This window comes from Poecile atricapillus, chromosome 10, assembly GCF_030490865.1.
Source record: "Poecile atricapillus isolate bPoeAtr1 chromosome 10, bPoeAtr1.hap1, whole genome shotgun sequence".
Classification (NCBI taxonomy): domain Eukaryota; kingdom Metazoa; phylum Chordata; class Aves; order Passeriformes; family Paridae; genus Poecile; species Poecile atricapillus.
The window spans coordinates 21,493,704-21,514,238 of NC_081258.1; the positions used below are offsets into that span (position 1 = coordinate 21,493,704).

At 51.1% G+C, this 20,535-nt stretch overlaps 1 protein-coding gene across 2 annotated transcripts in view; it reads left to right on the top strand.

Annotated features, from left to right (window-relative positions):
• ZFHX3 (zinc finger homeobox 3) overlaps positions 1–20,535 on the top strand; it is a 122,757-nt gene that overhangs the window by 19,650 nt on the left and 82,572 nt on the right. The gene's annotated exons all lie outside the window — the stretch shown is intronic.

Sequence of the window (20,535 nt, forward strand, 5' to 3'; positions counted from 1 at the left end):
CCTTTTCTGTGGTGCCCTAGGCTGTGCCCCAGGAAGTGTCAGGAGGCCGTGCTGCTGCACGTCCTGGTGGGCTGGGGGGACACTGGTGATGGAGCCCGTGCTAACGGGCTGGTGTCCAAGTAGAAAGTGTATTTTCAATGAGGAGGTGCTGAGATATTAGTGGGGCCTGGATTACTCTGTGATTGTGCTGTCAATACTGCTGTATTGAGTCAGAGAGAGCCTGCACGACACAGGGAAACACTTAGCTCACTGCTGCTGCTTATTGAGAAGCCAATAGCAATTTACGTGCTGACACTTGACACCGAATCCATTCCCAGAGGTACAGCTCCTGCTAAGCCACTGCTGGGCTCGCCCTCACACCTGCGCTGTCCCTTGGAGCTGCAGGTGTGCCGATGCTGGGGGGACCAGCTCCATGCAGAGGTGGCAAACCTGCACTCCAGAGAGCTGCTCTCACGTGGGATTAGCTTTATTCGTGTATTCAGTGAAGAAGGGGAAATGTGGGTGCCCAAAGTGCCTGGGATCTGTGGACTCCAGCAGCTGAATTCCTTCTGTTCTGTTCGTCTGTTTTCCTGGGACAGGCACAGCTGAGCCTGATGGCCTTTCTGGCATACACACACACACACCTTTTAAGAAAAACTCAAGACCATCTGCTGCCAAATACTTTCAAGAGGAATAACATCTAGGATATTTCTTTGAGGCTGAACTCCCTCAAATGGGAACTAAGCCATGAAGGAGTGAGGACGGGATGAGAACAGAGCTGGAGTACTGGAACGAGATGGCTGGTGGGAAGCAGAACATGGGGAACCTGTGTCCTGGTGATGTGCTCAGCAAGGAGCATCAGTGCTGGTGCTGGAGGCCTGAGGAATTGTGGACACAAGTGGAGGGTCCTGTCAGCCCCAGGGTGCTGGGGCAGTAAAACTACTGGTTTTTAAGTGCAGCTCTTCCTGTTTTGCTGCATTCCCTGCCAAACAATTTTACACATTCTCTGTTAGCTGTGGTGTTGCTTTTTGGTCACCATTCCCTTCACAGTTCCCTCGTGTGCCTGAACCTCCTGGGAGGGTTAGAAAACCTCTGTCCTAAATCTAAAAGGAAACAAAGCAAGTGTGGTGCATGAGGGAGGTGCTTGGAGTGACTCTTGGTTTTGCAGAAGTAGAATTTAGGTCATGTTGCAGGTCGTGTTTCAAATATCTGTGTTGTTTCGTGCTGGCAGGTTGTTGTAAGCCGGTGTGTAGTGTCAGGGCTCTGCAGTGTGGGGAGAGGAGAGAGCAAGCCTAAAGCAGTGGGTGTTGGGCTGTCCTGCAGCTCTGGGGAGAGCGGGGACGTGTTGGTGTCTCCAGACTCCTGCTGGAGCGCAGGTGGCTCGTGGCCAGCGCGGGCTGAATCAGGTGGCCTTGCTGGCAGGGCCAGGCGAATGGGCCTTCCCTGCCCAGGTGCTCTGGGCACAGTGTGCCTGTCCCCTGCCTTGCCAGGCTCTCGTCCCAGCACAGGTGTTCCCCTCTGCAGTCCAGAGCCAGAACAGGCAGCACTGTCCCAGCACTCCCTGCTGTGTGTGGTGGCTGTAACCAGAGTTGGGACATGCTGTGCCCAGGAGCCCACCTCGCTCCATGTTTGGGCAATACTGGCTTTTTTCAGACACTTCAAAAACTGTGGCAAAAAACAGCACAAAAAGAGATTTGGTGAGAGTGTAAGCAGGGCAGCAGAGGCACATGATGGAGGGGAGCAGAAGGAGTAGGACATGTCTGCATCCATGCCTGTTGAACCTCGGTGGAGGGTGAAGCAGCAGGCGTTTCTGTTGGGATGCTGGAGGGCTGGGATGGCAGGTGTGACACCTCGGCATGTGCTTTTGTAGGGGTTCCTATTGCTTATTCTGTTTTGTTCTAGTCTGTTGCTAATCTTGTTCAGCAGTTGCTCCTCTTAATTACTGGAGTACTTTTACAGAGATGTAGCAGATTAATCCTTTTAGTTCTGCTTGCTGCCAGAAGAGATTGCCACCATTATTCCTGCACTATGGAAGGAGAGGTTGGAGCAGAAAGAAGCAGGGCTAAATTTAGAAAGCTTGTGCTCGCACATGCAGCTCTGTAGCTGTAGAGGAGCGTGTGGTGACAGGTACCAGTGTGAGCAGGTATGCAGGTAGGTGAGGCTGGGGCAGCCCAGCAGAGATTTGTGGGTGTCACAGCTGGGTTATGACCTGCTCCGAGAACCCCAGCAGCTCCTCGGCGCATTTCCAGCAAGGGAGGGCAGCTCCAAGGCATCAGTTATCTGGTCCTTGCCTCGCTGGAACACAAATATTAACTGACAAACACTTGCATAATACATGGCACAGTCACTGTGGCCTGATCTTATCTTTCTTCATAAGAAATAAATAGGGAAAAGTAGGAAAGTTAACTTACAAACCAAAAAGCCTCTGCTGCACTGGCATTATGAGGCCCGAGGCTTGTGTGAGGGCTGCTGAGTTTGTGTCCCAGAAGCTCGGCCTGGAGGAAATGGAGAAGTGCCCCTGTGTTGGAAGAAGAGATGAGTGTGTGGGCAGCACACGTGAGTGCACGTGCCAGCTGCCTGACAGCAGGGCTGGGGGCTTGAAGCCTTAGGTTTGTGCTGGAGAACCTCTGCTCCCAGCTCAGGTGTTCCCTCTAACGTGGTCACGGTCATACATGTCACTGCAGCTGAGGCCTTGCAGTGCTATTAGTGTGCCCTTTATTGCTTCCTTGTCTCCACAAACAATCTGAGCAACATCCTGGAGATTGTTTGCCACTTGTCCAGCTGCATCCTTTGGTTCCTCCTGACCAGTGCATTAGTTTGTGTCCTCCTGTGTAATTCCCAGTTGGTAAACCCTGAATTTACTGCAGAAACTCAGAGTCTTCCTGTCATAACCTCGGATTTAGTCGCTTTCTTGTTATTCTAGACTTCACATCCTAGCTTTTTCCTGTGTAGCATTCTGGTCTTCCAGTGTATTGGATGTGCTTCTCAATTTAATTTCATCAATGATTGGTGGTCTCTGCTGATTGGCAGCAAGGCCAGCAGACATGTTAGTGCAAAGGCTCCCAAGGCCTTTCAAGAGGGGAAACCTTTATCCAGGGCAGTATTTTCTTTCCATCATTTTGGTGTCAGCTGTTCTTGGCCTAGTTTTCTGCCTTTTTTAGATCATAGCTATTGCCCATCCCCTCCAGCACAACTCCCCAGCGCAGTGTGGAAGAAGGGGCAGTTCTTTCAGTAAAGGGCGACACAGGGCTAGTTTTCACAGTGTGTGTTTGATAAATGCACTTTATGTTTGATCCTGGTCTTCATATATTACTCTCTCTTTTATTATTCTTGCCTTCACAGTACTTCCAGCTCTCTGCTAGGACAGAAATAAATCCCCCAGCCCTGTTTGAGCACAGGTTTTTGCGTCTGTACCCAGCCTAGTTCCTGAGCTGATGGATGGTTACGAATAGCTGCTGTTGAACCTGTTGAAAATGTACTTGGGTATTCTTAATTGTTTTAGATTGTGTAGGTTTAGATTAGATATGAGGCTCTGGCACAGACTTCCCAGAGAATCCGTGGCTGCCCCATCCCTTGAATTGTCCGAGGCTGGGCTGGACAGGGCTTGGAGCAAACTGGTCTTGTGGAAGGTGTCCTTGCCCATGGCCGAGGGTGGAATGAGCTAAGCTTTAAGGACCCTTCCAACTCAGTCTGTAATTCCATGACAGCTGCTTTTTTTAGCTCAAATCATTAAACATAAGGAGAGTGCAGAGGCGGGGAAGGTATCTTGAAGGTTGAGGTGAACAGTCCCCTGGGGGTGGAGCAGTTCTCTGTATGCTGGTGGATTTCAGTTGTCTGAGCTGATCTCCCTGGCTCTGGGTGCTGCTGCTTTTGGGGTGGCTCCTTCATACCTCCCTGCTTTGGAACAGCAGCAGGTCTGTCCTTGTGCTGCTGCGCTCTCAGTTTCCATTCAGTCTCCCTCAAGAGAGGTGGGGGCATTATGGACCTGGGTGGTTCTAGTTTGGAAAGGCTTATTCTTTGCTGATAGAGCTGAGAAAGCAGTTGAACCTGAAGTTGTCTGTGGCTACTGCACCGTGCCCGCAGGTGCCACTGGAACGACAGGCAGGTGTAAGGTGGGAAGAGGACAGTGCCATGCTGCTGTGTCCTGGGTTCAAAGAGAAATTAATGGTTTGCCTTTTCTCTATACTTGAATTTGAGTCTTTAAACAAGAAGCAAATTCATATAAAGAATAATGGAAATTGGAATGAAGTAGATGATTATTACTGAAACCTTTGAAAGAGTGCAGATCATCCCAAAGCAGGCATTGCTCTGCAGGGCTGTCCCAGTCCTGTGCTGGAGGTGGCTGGGAGGCAGCAGGTTGGGACCAAAGAGACCCTGCATTACACCACAGGATTGATTTGGCATGATCAGCCCCAGCTGCATTGTGCAGGGCAGAGCAGGAGGGGTGGCTGGGGAGCTCCTTGGCACAGCCAGCAGTGCTGGGTCTGCCCTGACGGTTTCCCCTGCCCTTCTGTTTACCTTTGTTTCATTTCTCTACTGCTCGACGAGACCTTTGTTGAATTTACTGTCTGTGATTTTCTGTGCACAGGGTCAGGGGTGTTTGTCCCACTGTGTGTTCTGGTGCCTGCTGCCATGCTCTCCGAGGTGGCTCTCGAGCAGTTCCCTTCCCTGGCGTGTGGAGCTGCTCGCTCCCTGCCAGCTCCCATTCCCGCAGGAGCTCCCCGTGCCGCCTGATCTGCAGCCTGAGCCGGGGCTGTGACGGGTCACTCTGGCAACTGCAGCTTATGATTAAAAAGAAAATCAGTCACTGTCATCTTGGACCCCAGCACCGATCATCTGACAGTCCACGACGCATCAGCTTCTTCCTCATCAGAGGATCTTAGACTCAGGACTGCCCCAAGGGTTGTCCTCTGACTCAGGCTGATACCAGAAAGCTCATCTCGTTTCATGACTAGCACAGCCAGCTGCAGCATTTCACTGCCTGAAGATGCAGCTGGGAGACCCAGGGGAACTTCTCATTCCAGTTTTTGGTTGGATCTTCAGGGCCTCCTCCGCGTGTGGCTTCAGCAGACCAGACGGTTGGACTCTTAAATGCTGCTGTGTGCTCACACCCTGGAAATTCCCTTATGTCCTTGGGGAAGTCAGAGTCTTCACGTTGGCTTTCAGGCAGGGTAGGACTGCCCGCCATGGCCTTCAGCCTCACAGTTCTTGTGCCAGACAGTGGCTGCTGCTGAGGTCATCTTCCCTCCTTTAGAAAAGGGAACTGGTTTGCAGCTCTGCTTTGGGAACCCCTGTCTCACATGGCCACTGCCAGGGGCAGCTGTTCCCTGGCTGCCAGAGCTCTGCCAGTGCTGCTCCTTGCTTCTCACTCTGCAAACCCATGGACCTTCCTGCAGCTCTGGTGTCTCTGAGGGCAGGAGCCGCTGTGTGGGGCGAGTTGGGGCAGAGGGGCTGGTGCCCTGCACCCCAACCTGGCTTTTCAGAGGTCTCAGGTGTTCATGTCTCTTACACAGAATGTGCATCTCTGTGCAAAACACGAGCTGATGTGATTTCCAGACCTGTGTCCCTTGGAAAAAAGTAGTCACGTAGCGTTAGTTTTCCTCTTCCATGTTGTTCCCACTTTCTGTGGTGTGTTAAAATTCCATTTTTATTGAGTAGCTTGTTCACAGCTGTATCTTTAATGCTGCCATTTACTATGGCTCCAAGAGATGTTTTAAGTAGAATGGAGAGTCATTCATAGGATCATCTATGTCAATGAGTGCTTCACATCAGGAAATGGGTCAGGCAACAGAGTTAAGGAAATGTTATTTTATGAAATGTCTTCAGCTTATCACATCCCTTGAAGAGCTGGGGGCCTGGAGCAGATGGGGCTGAGCTCTGAGGGGATGCTGTGTGGATGCATTCAGAGGGGTGGATTCTAGGGAGCCCAGAAAAGGGGTCTGGCATCATTTGTGGCTGTGTAGTCCACCAAACACTGGGCAGGTTTTCAAAGGTCTGGTGGATGATTTTATGTCCCCATGGAGCCTGGAGCTCACATGACAGCTGGCTGGGCTCCAACTCCTCCTGCTATAGTTTGGCTCACTGTGTCACTGAGAAGGACCTGAATGTAGTTGAGGATGAGGGGAAGGACACTGAGGAGGACCGTGAAGCTCAGAAAGCTCAGGGACATGCCTATAGAAACCTAAGGCTCGAAAATCATAGGTTGTACAGGGCTACTTCTCAGTCTCCCTTCTGGACTGATCCTCTTGGATCAGCTGATGGAGAGTCAGTCACTCAGCTTTTGATGCTCCAGAGGCTGGGCTGGATGAGTAATGATTCCTTTAGGCCTGGAGATATCTCCTTATCCTCCTTCACCCAGGTAATTAAAACCTTGTCAGCGCATGCCGTGGCAGGGTGCCCGCTGCTGCTCCTGGCCCTGGGGGAGGGATGTGGGGGGAAGGAGTTTGTCTATTAGACACTTGTTGTGTAAATGAGTTCATTCTTTGTGGCTGGGCAGAGGGGAGCAGGGGAAGGGAAGGAGCCTCAGACAGGCATTGTTCTGAGGTGGCAGCCTGGGTAGGGGGTGAAGCATCAGCCCCACAGCCCTGTGTGGGCACTGTAGCAATGCAGGGCAGTATCTTTCTGCAGCTCAAACTCTTTCTTTCCCCTCCCTCTTTTCATGTGTCCTCTGCCACAAACCTTTGAAGAAGGCCTTCATAATTAAGATTATCCCAATTGGGGTTTTGCTTTTGAAAGAAAAATCACTTTGCATTTGGAGGTTTGAATTTGAAAGAAAAACAAGGAACAATTTTCCCATTTAATTTCAGTTCGAGCTCTTTTTAAGTCACTTGGTATTTGCCATATTGAGTTTTCTCTTAAACCTCGGTTTCTGTTGCCATGTATATTGCCCCTTTTTAAATTTTTTAAAATAAAATCAAGCATGCACACTCTGGTACAGTACTGATTCTGCTCTGCATGGGCAGGACGTGGTTAGGTGGGTCCTCAGTTTTCCCGAGGATACTGTTAGAGAATAAATGCATCTTCACTGGCCTGCAATAATGAACTTGAAAGTCTTGGAGAAGTTTCACATTGTTCCAGACTATTCTATGACTTTATGATTTTTATTTTTTTCCCAGTGGTAAAGGTGATGTGTCTGACTTGTGCCACTGTCAGGAGTGTTGGTTGTGGTCACTGTACATACATAGAGTCACGTTGTGTTGTCCCTGCAGCACACAGGCATGGCCAGCACTTGAATGCGATTTAGGCAAGAGTGTCACTCGTTCTGTTTGGAACTTGGATGAAGAGGAAGAAAGAAGCTGCCTTTGGAAATGAAGACCGGATTTCAATGCTCCTTTTCAGATGGGCTGTGTGATGTAGTAGTGGACAATTTCTCATGGCATCCTCTTCTTGCACCTTCCATTGCCAATTCCAGTGTACACGTCAGTTGAGTTGTTGAATCAGTTTCTTCCATTCCTACCTACACACAGACCTGGTCACAGAAGGTGGATTTATCAGATATGGCTCAGCCCTGTTCTCTCTCTAAGGGGTTTGGCATGGAAAAGTCAGACTAAATCTTGCTGTAGAGGCTTTCCCCATTCCCTCCGCCCAGGAGGCTGCCGGAGCCCTCACCTGTTGGAGAGCAGCCCTGTGTTTGTGGGGTTGGGAGCCAGCGCTGCCGGCCCTGGGGCTCTTGGAGCACATCCCAGCCTCTGTCTGTTCCAGTCTCCTCTCGCTCTGCTGTGCACCTTCCCTCGCCCAGAGCTAAAACAAGGAGCCAAGAATTAATTGTTTTGTGTCGTTTTCCCCCTGTGTTGTGTTGTGGTCTGATCAGTATCTGGGCCCATTGGGCACTGCAGGCATTTGCTTCCCCTTCTCCGTGGCTGTTGGAGAGCTGAGCAGAGGCTCTCAGTCCTTGCTGGATTGCAGGTGCTGAAGAGAAGAAATGCTGCTGGCAAGTGTGGATGCCTGGGGTGTGGGTGGGAGGGCAGGGGCTGGGGGCTGGCACTGGGAGCGCTCTGGGGTGTACAGGACACAGGGCTGGTGGAGCTGGCTTCGGCTCTTCTGCCTTCGGCTCTTCTGCCTGGCTGTGCCAGGCTTGCTGGGCTCCCGGGCAAGCCACAGGACCCTCTGGTGCTGGTGTTCCTGCCCATTGCCACAGCCTGCACACTTCAAGCCATGACCCACCTGAGTAGCTTAAGCAGACTTTCCATGGCAGGAGGTGTAATCAGAGGTTAATTATTTAAGTACCATTTATTTGACATTTATATTAAATTCAGGAATTTAACTCATGCTGGCTATATAGGGTGAGGAGGAAGGAAAATGTGATGGGGTGTAGGGGAACCTGGGTGACTTAAAGGATTCCAAATTGGAGTGGAAATGATAATATTGGTGTTATTGCAAGCCATGTCATTCATCCAACTTTAGGATTTGTAGAATGATTCTGGAATGCTCTCTTGAACACAGGACTCATATTCCAAGTCCAGACTTGGGAGGTGGAAAATGCGGTGCTGCTGGGCAGCTGCAGTGGGACTCTGGGATGCAAGGATTTGGGGATGCTGAGGGGGAAGCTTCTTGGTCACCTCTCCATGTTGTGCCCTGCTGGGGCAGAGTGGCTGCTGGGGCTAGAGGCTCCCAGGATGGCTGAGTCTCGTGGCAGCGCTGAGGGAATGGCCAGGGGTGCAGGAGATGAGGTTTTCATCAGTGTTGACTAAAGAGTTTTGGAGCTCCATGGCTCGCTCCTAATTAAAGGCTGGAGTCTGTGGGTGCTGTGTTACAGGGCTGCTGGGATGGCAGCAGTGGCCCTGGGATGGCCCTTTCATCCTGACATTTCACCTCTCTGTCCTTCTGCTTTCTTTGGAATGGCTGAGGCCGTCTCTGGGGGCTTTTATGTGGATGTTTCTCATTGTTGGGTTTCAGAGAAGCACTCGATCAGGAGTCCATGTTTCTAGTAATTATGCTTCATAGGGACCTATTTCCTTATGCATTTAATAGGGCTCCTTCTTTCAGCTTGTGCTTCGCCTGAACTCTTGAGCTGGGGCCTTGCACAAGTGAGATGGGCATTAAAGTCTTTGATTTTCTGCAGGGCAATTATTGTGGCCGGGTGAGGAAGAGGAGGCCGTTCAGTGAGCGAATGAGGGTAGAGGTGTTAAGACCCTGACATTAGTAATCGGTTCAGTGTTTCAGGTTCCTGAGTTCAGTGGCCGTTCACGCCGTAGGGATCCCCAGGTGACCTGCAGGCTTTGAGCTGTGCCTGGAGAGACCTCTTCAAGGGAGCTCCTTTAACCAGATGGTTTGTCTTTGAGCTCTGCAGAAAAACTGGGTTCTGAAGATGAGAAAAAAATTCCCTTAGTGCACCTTCTAATTGTTCATTTAGGAGCAGAGCTCTCCTCCAGCTGGGAGGGCTCAGGGCTGCTGTAAAGTGCTAATTAAAAGTAATAGTGATAATGAAAACAGATGTTTTCAAGAAAAGTAAGTGCTACTGGGATCCCAATCTGCTGTCCCTGCCTTCTCTGCAGGAGGAGAGGGAGTGGTCTTCAGAGCTGCAGGTCCAGGGGGGCTGTGGAAGGGGACCAGATCCCAGGTGGCTCCTGCTGCATTAAGAGCCAGGGATGGCTCTGGAAAAAGCATGGAGGTGCCCCCAGCCCTGCACCCAGCACGGCCTCAGAGCACCTGCTGCCTCCCCCTGCACAGGTGGAAGAGTAGAACAGAATTGTTCAAGACACTGAATTGTTTTCTGGAGTGTTGTTCTAGAGCAGGAAGGAAAAAACCCTGATGGAAGATGGCTCATGAGAAGGGTGACAGGGAGGGAAATTCTCTCCCTTGTCTAGATTTCACTAAGAAGGAATTGTTTTAATCTTGTTTGTAACTGTTCTACTGATGAGTGTTTGAAGGATCAGCCCCAGCTCTCCAAGACCTCTGGGATAAGTTTCATAGGCTCTGCAGCCCATCACCAGTGTATGGGCTGAGAGGGGACAAATTTTAGGAGCTCATGTCCAAATCCCCAGCCTGTAAGGCAGCGGCTGTGTGGCATGATGTGCTTGCTCCTTGGAGTGCTGGGTTCAGTTGTGCTGTCAATTCCATCGCTGCCCTTCTCATGGCTCTGCAAGTGAGCTGGAGAGGTGTGACAGCACCCTCACCGTGTCCTGCAGTACAGATGTGCACGGGAAGGAGCAGCTGAGAAAGAAGAGGTTGGTTCAGCATGGAAGGATGAAGCAGTTATGGAGGTGTAAGGTTTTGTCTTTCACTCTGAAAAACTTGGCTTGAGAGTCTTTGGCTGACCGTGCTTGTGGGAGAAGTGTCATCTTTTAGAGGGGTGGGAATCAAGGAATAGGAGGACGAGGGGAAGACAACAGAGTAGGTTATTCTGGTCCTGACAAGAGAAGCCATTAGGAGAAGGAGGAAGGGCCAGAGCATTAGCCAGAAGCACTTGCTGTGGTCTTTCCAGGTTGAGGCCAGACCACAGGAAGGCTGCTGGTGTAAGGTTTATTTTGCAGATGTCACCAGTGCTTAGCTAGAGAAGGTGATTCAGTTGCACAGGAGCAGCCAGCCAAGGCAGTGGAGGTGGCACCGAGTGCTGCCTGCAGCCCACAGGAAATGGTCCTTGGGGTTAACACTGAGATGGAGCTGTCAGAGCCTTGTCTGTACTGGGAGGTAATGGGACCCATACTCCTTAATTACTGCCCATGGAGCTGCTGACAGAAGCCTGGAGCTTCAGCCCTTGTTAAACTCATTTTCAGCTGTCACTTGGCTGTGGTGGCAATGGAGCCCTGAGTGTGTTACAGCCTCTGTTCCTGTGGATGGAAGAGCAATAGATGCTTTTGCCAGAGCACATCCCATCGGGCAGTTTGGCATCACTTCTGGAGGCTGGGGCATGTGTGTTACTGAATTTAATCCAAGAGAGCTATTTAGCGATTTGAAATGACTTCAGAATCAGAATGTTGCCTTGCTGTGTGCTGGCAGATCTGCTGCTGGCCCTGCAGACACGCGATGGCAGGTGACAAGCTGCAGTGTGTCACCTGTTCTGAGGTGTGGCCTGCATGCACATACACCTGCTGGATCCTCCATGCTGAGTGTATCCGGAGCTCAGTCTTCTCAAAAAGAATTCCTCATGCATTGCACAAGGATTTGAGTCCTGAAGGGATAAATTCTGTTAAATCTTGTTAAAAAGATGTAGGAAACTGTACAAAGCCCAGAGTAGAGGTAAAAGTAATTGAAATACTGAAGGAAATATTTTAGAGTGGGAAATGGAGATTAATTTTCAGCTGATCAGGAGGAGGATCCAGAACTGAAGTTACAGGTTTTGGTGTTTGAGCTCTGTTTTCCCTGGAATGGATGCTACAGCAGCTGTAGGAGTAAGCCCTGATACGGGTGTGTGTAAGATAAGCAGCTCAGGGGCTGTGGCTGGTGACGTGACCCTCTCCATGCCAGTGGCTGGGCTCTGGCGGTGGCTTGGGGTCAGTGTGTGGGCACAGCAGCGTGTGAAGGGCCTCACTGGGGCGAGGGGGGCTACAGACAGGTGATGCTCTGGCAATTCTGATTTGGGTAAAAAGCTCAAGACAGCACTAGGAACACCTTGCAGGCACCCCACAATTACCATAATAAACAGTTTTATCATCTGCTTGGCAGTCAATAATGTGGCTTACACTGCTTTAGTATCTCTCTGGTATTGATCACCCTAACAGCTGTGCCACGGTCAGCTCCCATTAACCCGTGCGCTGTCGGCAGCTCCGGCCGTCCTGCCAGGGCCTGGGGCTCACCTGGCACCCAGGTGTGTGCAGCAAGGGACAGCAGGATGGGGCAGCCCCAGCTTTCAGTCAGAGGCCTGACGGTGGGATTTTGGTCCAGGAGCAAGGGACTGAGTGCATCTCCTGGGTATGGGGGGGTTAAAAGGCTTGACAAGTGGTTCCCAGTTTGGGCTCAGAGTTTGGGCGTGTAACAGTGTTGTGTGGGGTGTGGTGCTCTGTTGGAAGGGGGGGTTCCCTGACATCCCTGTGTGCCCCCTGACTTCTGTATGCCCTCAGACAGTGGCCCCTGGAGAAGGAGGGCTGCTCTCTGCAGTGACACTGTGATGCTTTCCTGTGGCCTCGGGCTCCAAATGGCACTGCACATCTCCTTGGCTTGGGCTGGCTCTGCTGGGGCTGGCACTGGCACCACTCACACCTGCCTGGCCCGTGAGCACAAAGACTGGAATGGGCACACGCTGCCTTGGCCCTGCAGCAGCTGCTGGGCTGAGCTGGGGCAGCCAGGTGCTGCTGGCTCTACCAAAGGCACTGTTTGGGCTAAGTGAGCCCTGGGGGGTGCTCTGACAGCATTGCCTCCGCTTCTGGCAGCGCAGGCAGCAATTAGGAATATCAGGTTAGTGGCTGACTCCATTTTGGGAGGAAGAAAGATGATTTGCTATCCGCATCCCGATGGGGCTTTGAGGAAGGATGGGACTTTCTGGGATTTGGTTGTACCTAGATAGTTGGGTCTGGTGGCCCAGTATTTCTCCTAATGGAATTTCCCATCATTTACTGCCCTGCTGATTCCTGATCAATGAAAATAAAATTGCATTGCCTCCTGAGAGGCTCCATGTATGGCTGCAGCCTCCAGCTGTGTCAGTTCCGGTAAGATAATCTCATCAGGCGTGCAAGAGGGTAATAGGAAATAAAAATAAAACCCACAATTAGCAAGAGGCCAGGCAGCCGAGTAACACTTTCAGTCCTGGAGGTCTGGAGACGTGCTCTTAGCAACTTCCTCCCTCAGCTCCGAAGGTGCCTGCATCCCTCACAGTCTGGGGCTCGCTGGGCTTGGGAGTGCCTGCAGATGCATCGGGCACATCCTCTGGCATCCCATTTACCTGGATCTGTGTCAGCTCTCCTGAGCTGAGGTGGTTAAATGTTTCCCAGGTGGTGGTTCTGAGGTGCAGCAGTGGTGTAGCAGCTGATGGAGGGACTGTGCACTGTGCACATGAGAGCGTGAACTTGAGACTTTGAGCTGCCAGGTGGTCCACAGGTGTTGACTCCTGATGGTTGCTGCAATCAGGAGGGTTTATATTGGCCAGATAAGGAACATGCTTAGGCTGTATATGAAGTCTAGAGCAGGGTGTAGTTTTGGAAGCAACAAATGTGGATGCTGTTTACAGGAGTACTGGACCACTTGGATCTGCAGAAAGTTGATCTGCCTAAAGGTTGCTGTAAATGGGGTGGTTTCCCAGCTATACCAGCAAGTTTCTTTACCTGTTTTAGGGTTTTTTATATTATCTTCCAGTTGTACAGCTGTAGCTGGTGTTTAAACTGAAACATGAATGGCTGGTGCGAGCAGACATCCCGGTGACCTTTGTGATGGGACTGTGCAGCTCCAGCACAGTGTAGCTCAGAGCTGACGTATCAGCCGTGGTGTTTGTCTGAGCAGCCAGTGGAATGGTTACAGAATGACCTAATACCTCTAAGCCTGCTCTCCCGATCCAAAGCATCGGCTTTCCCAAAGGGTGGGAAAGAGCAACTGAGCCCAGAACGTCGCTGTGAGTCTGCTTCCTAACAAGGACTGGATCCGAGCCCTGGCAGAGGAGATCTGCATGACTTATGAGTCTAACTCTTACCCTTGGCTTGGCCCTTGACACTAGTCTGGAGCACACATGTTGTTTGGGTAAAGCCGTAGGAGGAAGGAGCCTTGGCAGGGTTTATTGGTGAGTCCCTGTGAGGGGAGCATGGCTGTGGAGCCCAGCCTGGCAGCAGAGCAGCAGCTCTTCCTCTGGGCCACCGGGGCTTGCCCGTGGCTGATCCCAAAGCCATGTGGCAGGGCTGCAGACTCAGCATTTCAACGCTTCTCCATTCACAAGCATCACCAGGGCTTCAGTGGGGGTAGGGGCTGCCCAGTGCAAGGTCTTGGGGATGTTCCTTCCCTCCATGGAGGGACACGGGGCCCAGACAGAGCTGTGGTAGCTGGAACTGGTGTGAGCCACTGGACAGGCACTGGGGAGACAGGACAAGCTGCAGTGTGGCAAAATGGGGGCACAAGCATGGCCTGCTTCCTGAGGCACTGGGGCTTGGGGGAGCCTGGGACACTGTGGGGTCTGTGTGACAGAGCAAGGCAATTTGTCCTCAGCAGTGCTTTGATTAGTTTAGGAGTTGGATCAACAACGGTGCATTGAAAATGCAAACCAGATGCAAATGTAGTTATTTATGCAGCAGCATAGGCTGAGAACACCATTTAGCAGGAAAGATTGGGGGTCTGGAGCAAAGGGGTGAGTTGCACAATGGCAGAATCGTGAGATGTGTGACGTTTTGAAACAAAACCTGGAACTTCTGTGGTGTCCTACTCAAGAGGAAAGGATCCTGCAGAACCTGAGAACAAGCTCTGTGCCCTGGGAGCATGTGAATGCCTTGTCATGTATGAGCTAAGCAAGTGCTTCAGTTTGATGTGTAGAGAGAAACCTGACTGAAGCCAGTTTACCTCTGCTGCAAAATATTCTCAGTGGTAAGAATCTCCTGAAGGAGTAAGCGCTCTTGTCCCCAGCTGTTCTCAGAAAGCCTTCTGGCCCTCCTTGGGATCACTCCACTCTCAATGGCAGTGGGCTGAAGATTAGATAAGTATTTTTGTGTGTAGTGCAGTAGCTGGCTCAAAGGGATCAGCAAACTTGGAATAATAGTTCATAACAGAATGCCTCCTGAAAAGCTGCCTGACTTGTGTTACTCCCATTGGCTCAGTTTTAGCTAGTGTGAAGGGTAGAGGGAAAATGTGGATAATGTGGAAGGTTCACCTTTTCAAGGAGCCCCTTTCTCTCAGTTTCATGCCAAGTACTTGAGCCCTGCAGCTTTCAGCCTTGTTTTGTTCAGCGTTTCCTTTGCTTCCTGCTGCTTGAGAAGCTGTTTATGCTAATGATGCTGGGAAGATCTGAGGGGCCAGCTGTGCCCGTGGATGTGAGCCCGTGTCAGCCTCGCACCGTGGCCGTGCTGTGAGCGCACTCTGGGCTGCCCAGAGCCGCCCTCCACACGCCTGGCGTCCTGCAAGGCAGCACCGTCCTGTCCTTTCAGGTGCTGATGGATCTTCTCTTTCAGTAGACCACTGTGTGCCACATCAACCCCTTCTGGGACCTTGGGCCCTTTGGGGTCCACAGGCTAGAATCCCTCCGAGGGGAAAGCTCGTAGTGTTCATCGGGACTTCCACAGAGGCAATAAATGTTTTCACTGAGGAGGTGGTCAGGCACTAGCACAGGCTGCCTAGGGCAGTGGTACAGTCACCATCCCCAGGAGGGATTTAAAAAGTGTGTAGATGTGGTATTTAGGGACATGGGTTAGTGGTGGCCTTGGCAGTGCTGGGTTGATGGTTAGACTTGATGATCTTAAGGGTCTTTTCCAACCCAAATGATTCTTCAGTTCTGTGAATTCTTGGCTTTGTTGGGATAACCAACCAGTCTGTGAGGACCTGCAGCCCCAAGACTCTTAGGAACCCATGGGTCAGTGTTGTTTGGATGTTTCTTCCACCAGCAGGCAGGGCTGGCTTGTTAATTCTGCTCCCACTGCAGAGGCGTTGGATGTGGCCACGTGTCCAGGTGGAAACAGTCTGGCACAGAGCACAATGCTGGAAGAAGTCAGAACTGAGCCTGGGCTTTCAGTTGGTAAAGCCATACTGCAAAAGAGGAGGAGAGACCTAAGGTGTTCAGGATTTGGCAAGACTGGTGTCTTGCTCATCAGACCATGTCTTCCAGTGAAACAACTCCATTGTGGTCAGGGTGTGTGCTAAAAAACAGCTTGGTCTCATTTGGAGAGTTGCAAAATATGACTTGCTATGTGAAAAAGAAAAACTGATTTGTAATTGCTTCATTAAAATGTTGAACTTGACAAATAAATATCAGTATTTTCAGGCTGATTTTTTTTCGGCTAGGAATTCCATAAGAGGAATCCCAAAGCACTGTGTTGTAAAATGCTGGTGGAAAAAACCCAGCTGGAAATCATTCTTCACACTGTGCATCCATGTTCCCTGTTATGCTCAGGTTTTGGCAATAAGTGCCATTTTATCCTAATATCTCAAGTTTTGTTGCAGAGTTTTCAGCACTTCCCTTAGGCTGGCAGGTATCTTGCTGCTTTCTGGCACCTTAATTGAATGTGAGAGAGCTGGGATCCATGTCTTCTGTTTAACTTGAAAGGTAGAAGCATTTTACGGAACTGGGAATTGAAACTCTTGGTATTGCCACTCGAATCTCCAGCCAGCCTTGCTGAGGAAATTTGAAAAAATCTTTATATTCTAGGAAGTAACTCTTCACAGATTTGTGCGATAGCAGCTGCAGTAGAAATCACATAAAGTGACAACATGCTCCTGCCACCTTGTTTTACCCTCTTCTGTGACCGTCCTGCTTGCCAAGTGAGGCGACGTGTGCTCACCTAATTGCAGGCAGTATCATAATTCATATGCATAAAGCAGCAAAATTAAAGTTGCTTTGGCAACATACATTCTGTTCTTCCTTAATTTCTGAATTCTTGATCCTAGGCAATTATTTTTATCATGTCTTTCCATTTGCAATTTCCTAAGTGTTACCCGAGTGCTGTGTAGCACGCCAGGTGCGGGGAGGCAGCACAGAAGGCTTTGGATGCTCCAGATTTGTTGTGTCACCACTTCAGAGGGTCACGGTGACTGCCTTGCAGCCCCTGCCTGGGCTCCTGCTCTTGTGAGCTTGGAGCATGCCTGTTCCCAGGGATCTCCAAGGTCCCTTCCCAAGCTATTCCGTGTTTCTATGACCACAAAGTTGAGTTGGCTGCGCGCTCCCCTTTGGTGTGTCCATCCCTAGTTTTCAGGCTGGAACAAGTGTCATCAAGTGCCATTGCTGAGACAGGAGCTTCTTGGCCGACCTGGACACCACACTTGCCAGGCATTTTCCTTCAGAGGGTGCAGCAGAAGGCCAGGCTGAGCGTCTGAGCACACCCTTAGTCCTGTGCTGTCCTTGTCTTCCCCCACCTCCGTCCTTTCCGGCTTTCCTGAGCCGCTGGCTCAGGAGCTGAGGGAGGGCCTGAGCGCTTCCCTGTGCCATGCAGCTGGGCAGAGGGAGGGCAGCCTGCAGGGAGCAGGTCATGGCTGTGGGTGTAATGCATCTGCTTGTACCTTCTCCCTGTCCTCAGTGCCCTTTTTTCCATGCTGCCATGTGGGTCATTAGCTGCGGGAACAGTTTCTCACTGTCGCTTTCTCCTTTTGTTTTCCTCCTTCCTCATTGCTTCTAGTCTTGGTTTACTGCCAAACAGCCTCTTGTGAAAGGGCCGCCTAATTAACCCTGTGCTAATTAACAATTTAAAATTACACAGCACGGCTGTTCATATTTAATTCTCGGGAAGCCTGGGCAACAGCAGGAGCCCCCTCCTCCCTCCCGCTCCATCCCTGCTGCCCGCACTGCTTGCCAGTGTCCCCAGGGGAGGGAGCAGCCTGGTGCCGCGGGCTGGGGGTGCCCAGGAGCCCCAGCCTGCCAGGGGCTGCAGGGTGTTGCTTCAGGACTGGCCGCTCCTTCCTTGGGGGAAGCGTTGCTGGAAGATGGAATGTCTGTCCCTTTGAGGATGGGGCTGGAAGGAGATGACAGGGGGACACAGGGACTGACTCCACGTGTGTTTTGCACAGCATGGCTGCAGGAACGTGGCAGAGTGTGGGGCACACAGTGTTGTGCTGTCACCTGCATCTGCCACCCAGGCATAGCTGCCTTCTGGGCTGCCGTGGCGCCACATCGGCTCCAAGGGACTTTAAGATGCGCTGGTGCTATGGGGAAGGGGCAAGAGCTGGGACAGGCAAGGTGGGCATGGCAGCGGTGGGATGTGAGACTGCAGAAAGGACCAGGAGAGCTCTTCTTTGCCACTGGGGCAGTGTGAGAGCACAGAGTCTCTGGCACTCAGGCTGTTCTCTCTGTAACTGGAGTTCATTGATTTTACGGGAAACCATGTTTACAGACAGAGTGCTGATCGACCTGACGAGTTGACTTCTGCCTCCTTAAGTAAGAACTACCTTTTCTTATTGACTGGCTGATAAACAGAGCAGAGAGGGCGGCAGGGGGAGCGAATGGGAGGTGTGGAGCACACCACTCTCTGTCCATCTGAGCTCTCACACGCTGGGGCTGTCGCCACACAGGTGGCCATGGGGCAGTCCGGCTTGGTGGAAGACACAGGGCCCAGTAGTGGACTAATAACTGCATTGTGCTCCTGCTTGGGACCCAGTTTGCTTTAGCAAGGAAATTGCTGTTACCAGTTTAAAGAGATGATTCCTGAAGTTTCTATGTGAATAGAAACAAATATTTTTGTGCCTCGTGCTCCCTTCAGGACCAGCTGTGATAGTGACTGAATCATCAGATGAGCTTGGGCTTGTGCAGGGGCTCAGCCTGTGTCCTGGGCTTGGGCTGGCCGCTTTGGCTCTGGGTTTTTCTACATGCCCTGTCAGGACTCTTCTGTGTTGAGAAAAGGGAGAGGAGAGAAGATGCCTTTGGCATAGCACATCTTGAGCTGGTTAACTTGGAGTGAGTGGGGGAGAGCTGTTAAAGCAAGCCAAGGCAGAAAAGCCCACCAATTAATTGGAGCATGCGGGTCTGCCTGGCCGGGCCGGGCCAGGAGAGAGATTGGCTTTCCTGTCAATAAACAAGTCCCCAGTGCAGCATCAAAGCTGCAGTCCTTTATCAATCGCGGCCTCCTCTTCCCGCATGTTCCTGTAACTTACCAAGCATTTATTACATTGATTTTCCAATCAGGCTGTTAACCCTCCCGCCCCTCCAGCTCTGCTAACCCTTCCAGCCTGGCTGTCAGTCAGGCATCTCCTGCCAGTCAGCAGCTCTTGATGGCAGAGCTGCTGTGACCCTGGCTGTGTCTCACCTGGCTGCGTGTCCCGGGAGCTGGCTGTGCCGGCGCGCACAGTGCTCCGTGTCTGAAAGAATTGGCAGGGTGTTGTCATTCCATGTTGCGCTTTGAAGTCCGCACTGATATTCCTAAAACTTCACTTGGCAAAAGTATGAGGCTTACGGAGTTTCTTTTTCCTCATTTCCCCCGAATGAATCTCTTCTGGTTTAATTTGGACTGCAGTTGCCAGTGCAGAAGTAGCAGCGGAAAGGGAGGGTAGGCGTGTTGTGGGAAGGTGAATGTGCAGCCTCAACACAGAAGGATTTGGGATCAGTGATCCAGGGTGGGAGCTGGTGCAGTAGGAGCCATTACGTGGCTGGAGCATATTTTAGGCTAGGGGAACAAAACTTGACTGACTAAGAACCCAGAGCCTTTTGGCAGCAGGATTCTGCTTGTCCTTGTTCTGCTCAATACGCCAGATTACCGTTACTGCAGAGCAAATCCCTGTTTATTCCCAGTGCAACTGCAGAGGCGGCTGTGTATGGCATAGAATCCAGGGAAGGTGAGACTGGAGGTGCTGTGGAGTAATGTTGTGTGTGATCACACTGGCTGGTGTCTCCGTTGCACCTTGGTGTCCTTGTGCAGGCGTCCCTGCCCATGGGCTTTGAGACTATGACTTTGCCTTCAGTGGTAGTTGTAAATGCTTTTCCTTCAAGCTTTAACAGAAGTCAAATGTAAAAAGAAAGTACAAACACATTAGAGAAACCAGTGGAAATGTGGATGGCTTTGTGTGGTAAAGGAAAATATAAACTGGGAAATAGTGAAACTGGAAAAAAAAAATGCTGATTGTCACTCAGTTTTCCTTTGCTTGAACTAATTCACACACTGCTGCTGTGGCATGTCGCTGGCTTTGCAATTGGTCCTGTCTTCTCTGGCTGGTTTCCAGTTCTCTTCACACTTTCTGAATGAGCTGAAGAGGGCTCCATTAGGATTGCAGGACTCCTTTAGGACTGCAGTACTGGAGTCGTTGGCCAGATGCAGCAAAAAGGGTCACGATGACAGGGGGCCCTGGATGTTGGCCATGGTCAGTAGCCCAGGCCTGCTGACTGCCTGTCACTTGGTGGAATCCTCCAGTCATGTTGCTTTGGTGGAATGGTAGTGGGAAGGGTGTTCTCCTCTTCCAGGACCTGCACCCACCATTTGTCTCCAGGGATGAGAGGAAGCAATGTGTGCGCAGACGCTGTGCCCTGCAGGATCTCTGAGAGGTTCCTGGAGCATGGTGGGCTGACCGCTTTCCAATCCCCAGGATGCACCCTTGTCAGAGCTGGAATTTCCTGTTTGGTTTCTCTCCTGACATCTCTCTGTTTAAGCTCTGTCCAGAACAGAGCAGTTCCATCTCCTGTTACGCCAAAATCGCTGTGAGTTGCTCTGGGTCTCACGTGGTCTCGCATTGGGGTGCACATGTGGGAGTGCTGGGTCTGTGCTTCACAAGCCATTACAGAAGGGTAACAGCCAGAAAAACAGCATCTGCCTTAGGGGGAGCCAGAGAATATGAGTTTTACCAAGTTGTAAAGCCACAGAACTGTTGTTGTCATCGCTTGTTGCTGTCACAAACTTTCCCATGATGGTTTGTTTTCTGAAGACCCAAGGCCTTGGGGATGACAGTGCAGGTGCTACAATCTTCCTGCTGGCTCCCTTTAGAAAAGACTTTGAGGAGGTTTTTGCCACCTTCCAGGCCCCTTCAGCTTGCCTCCTGTGTTGGTGCTGCCAGCGTGTTTCCATTGCTCATTCCCAGCAGTGC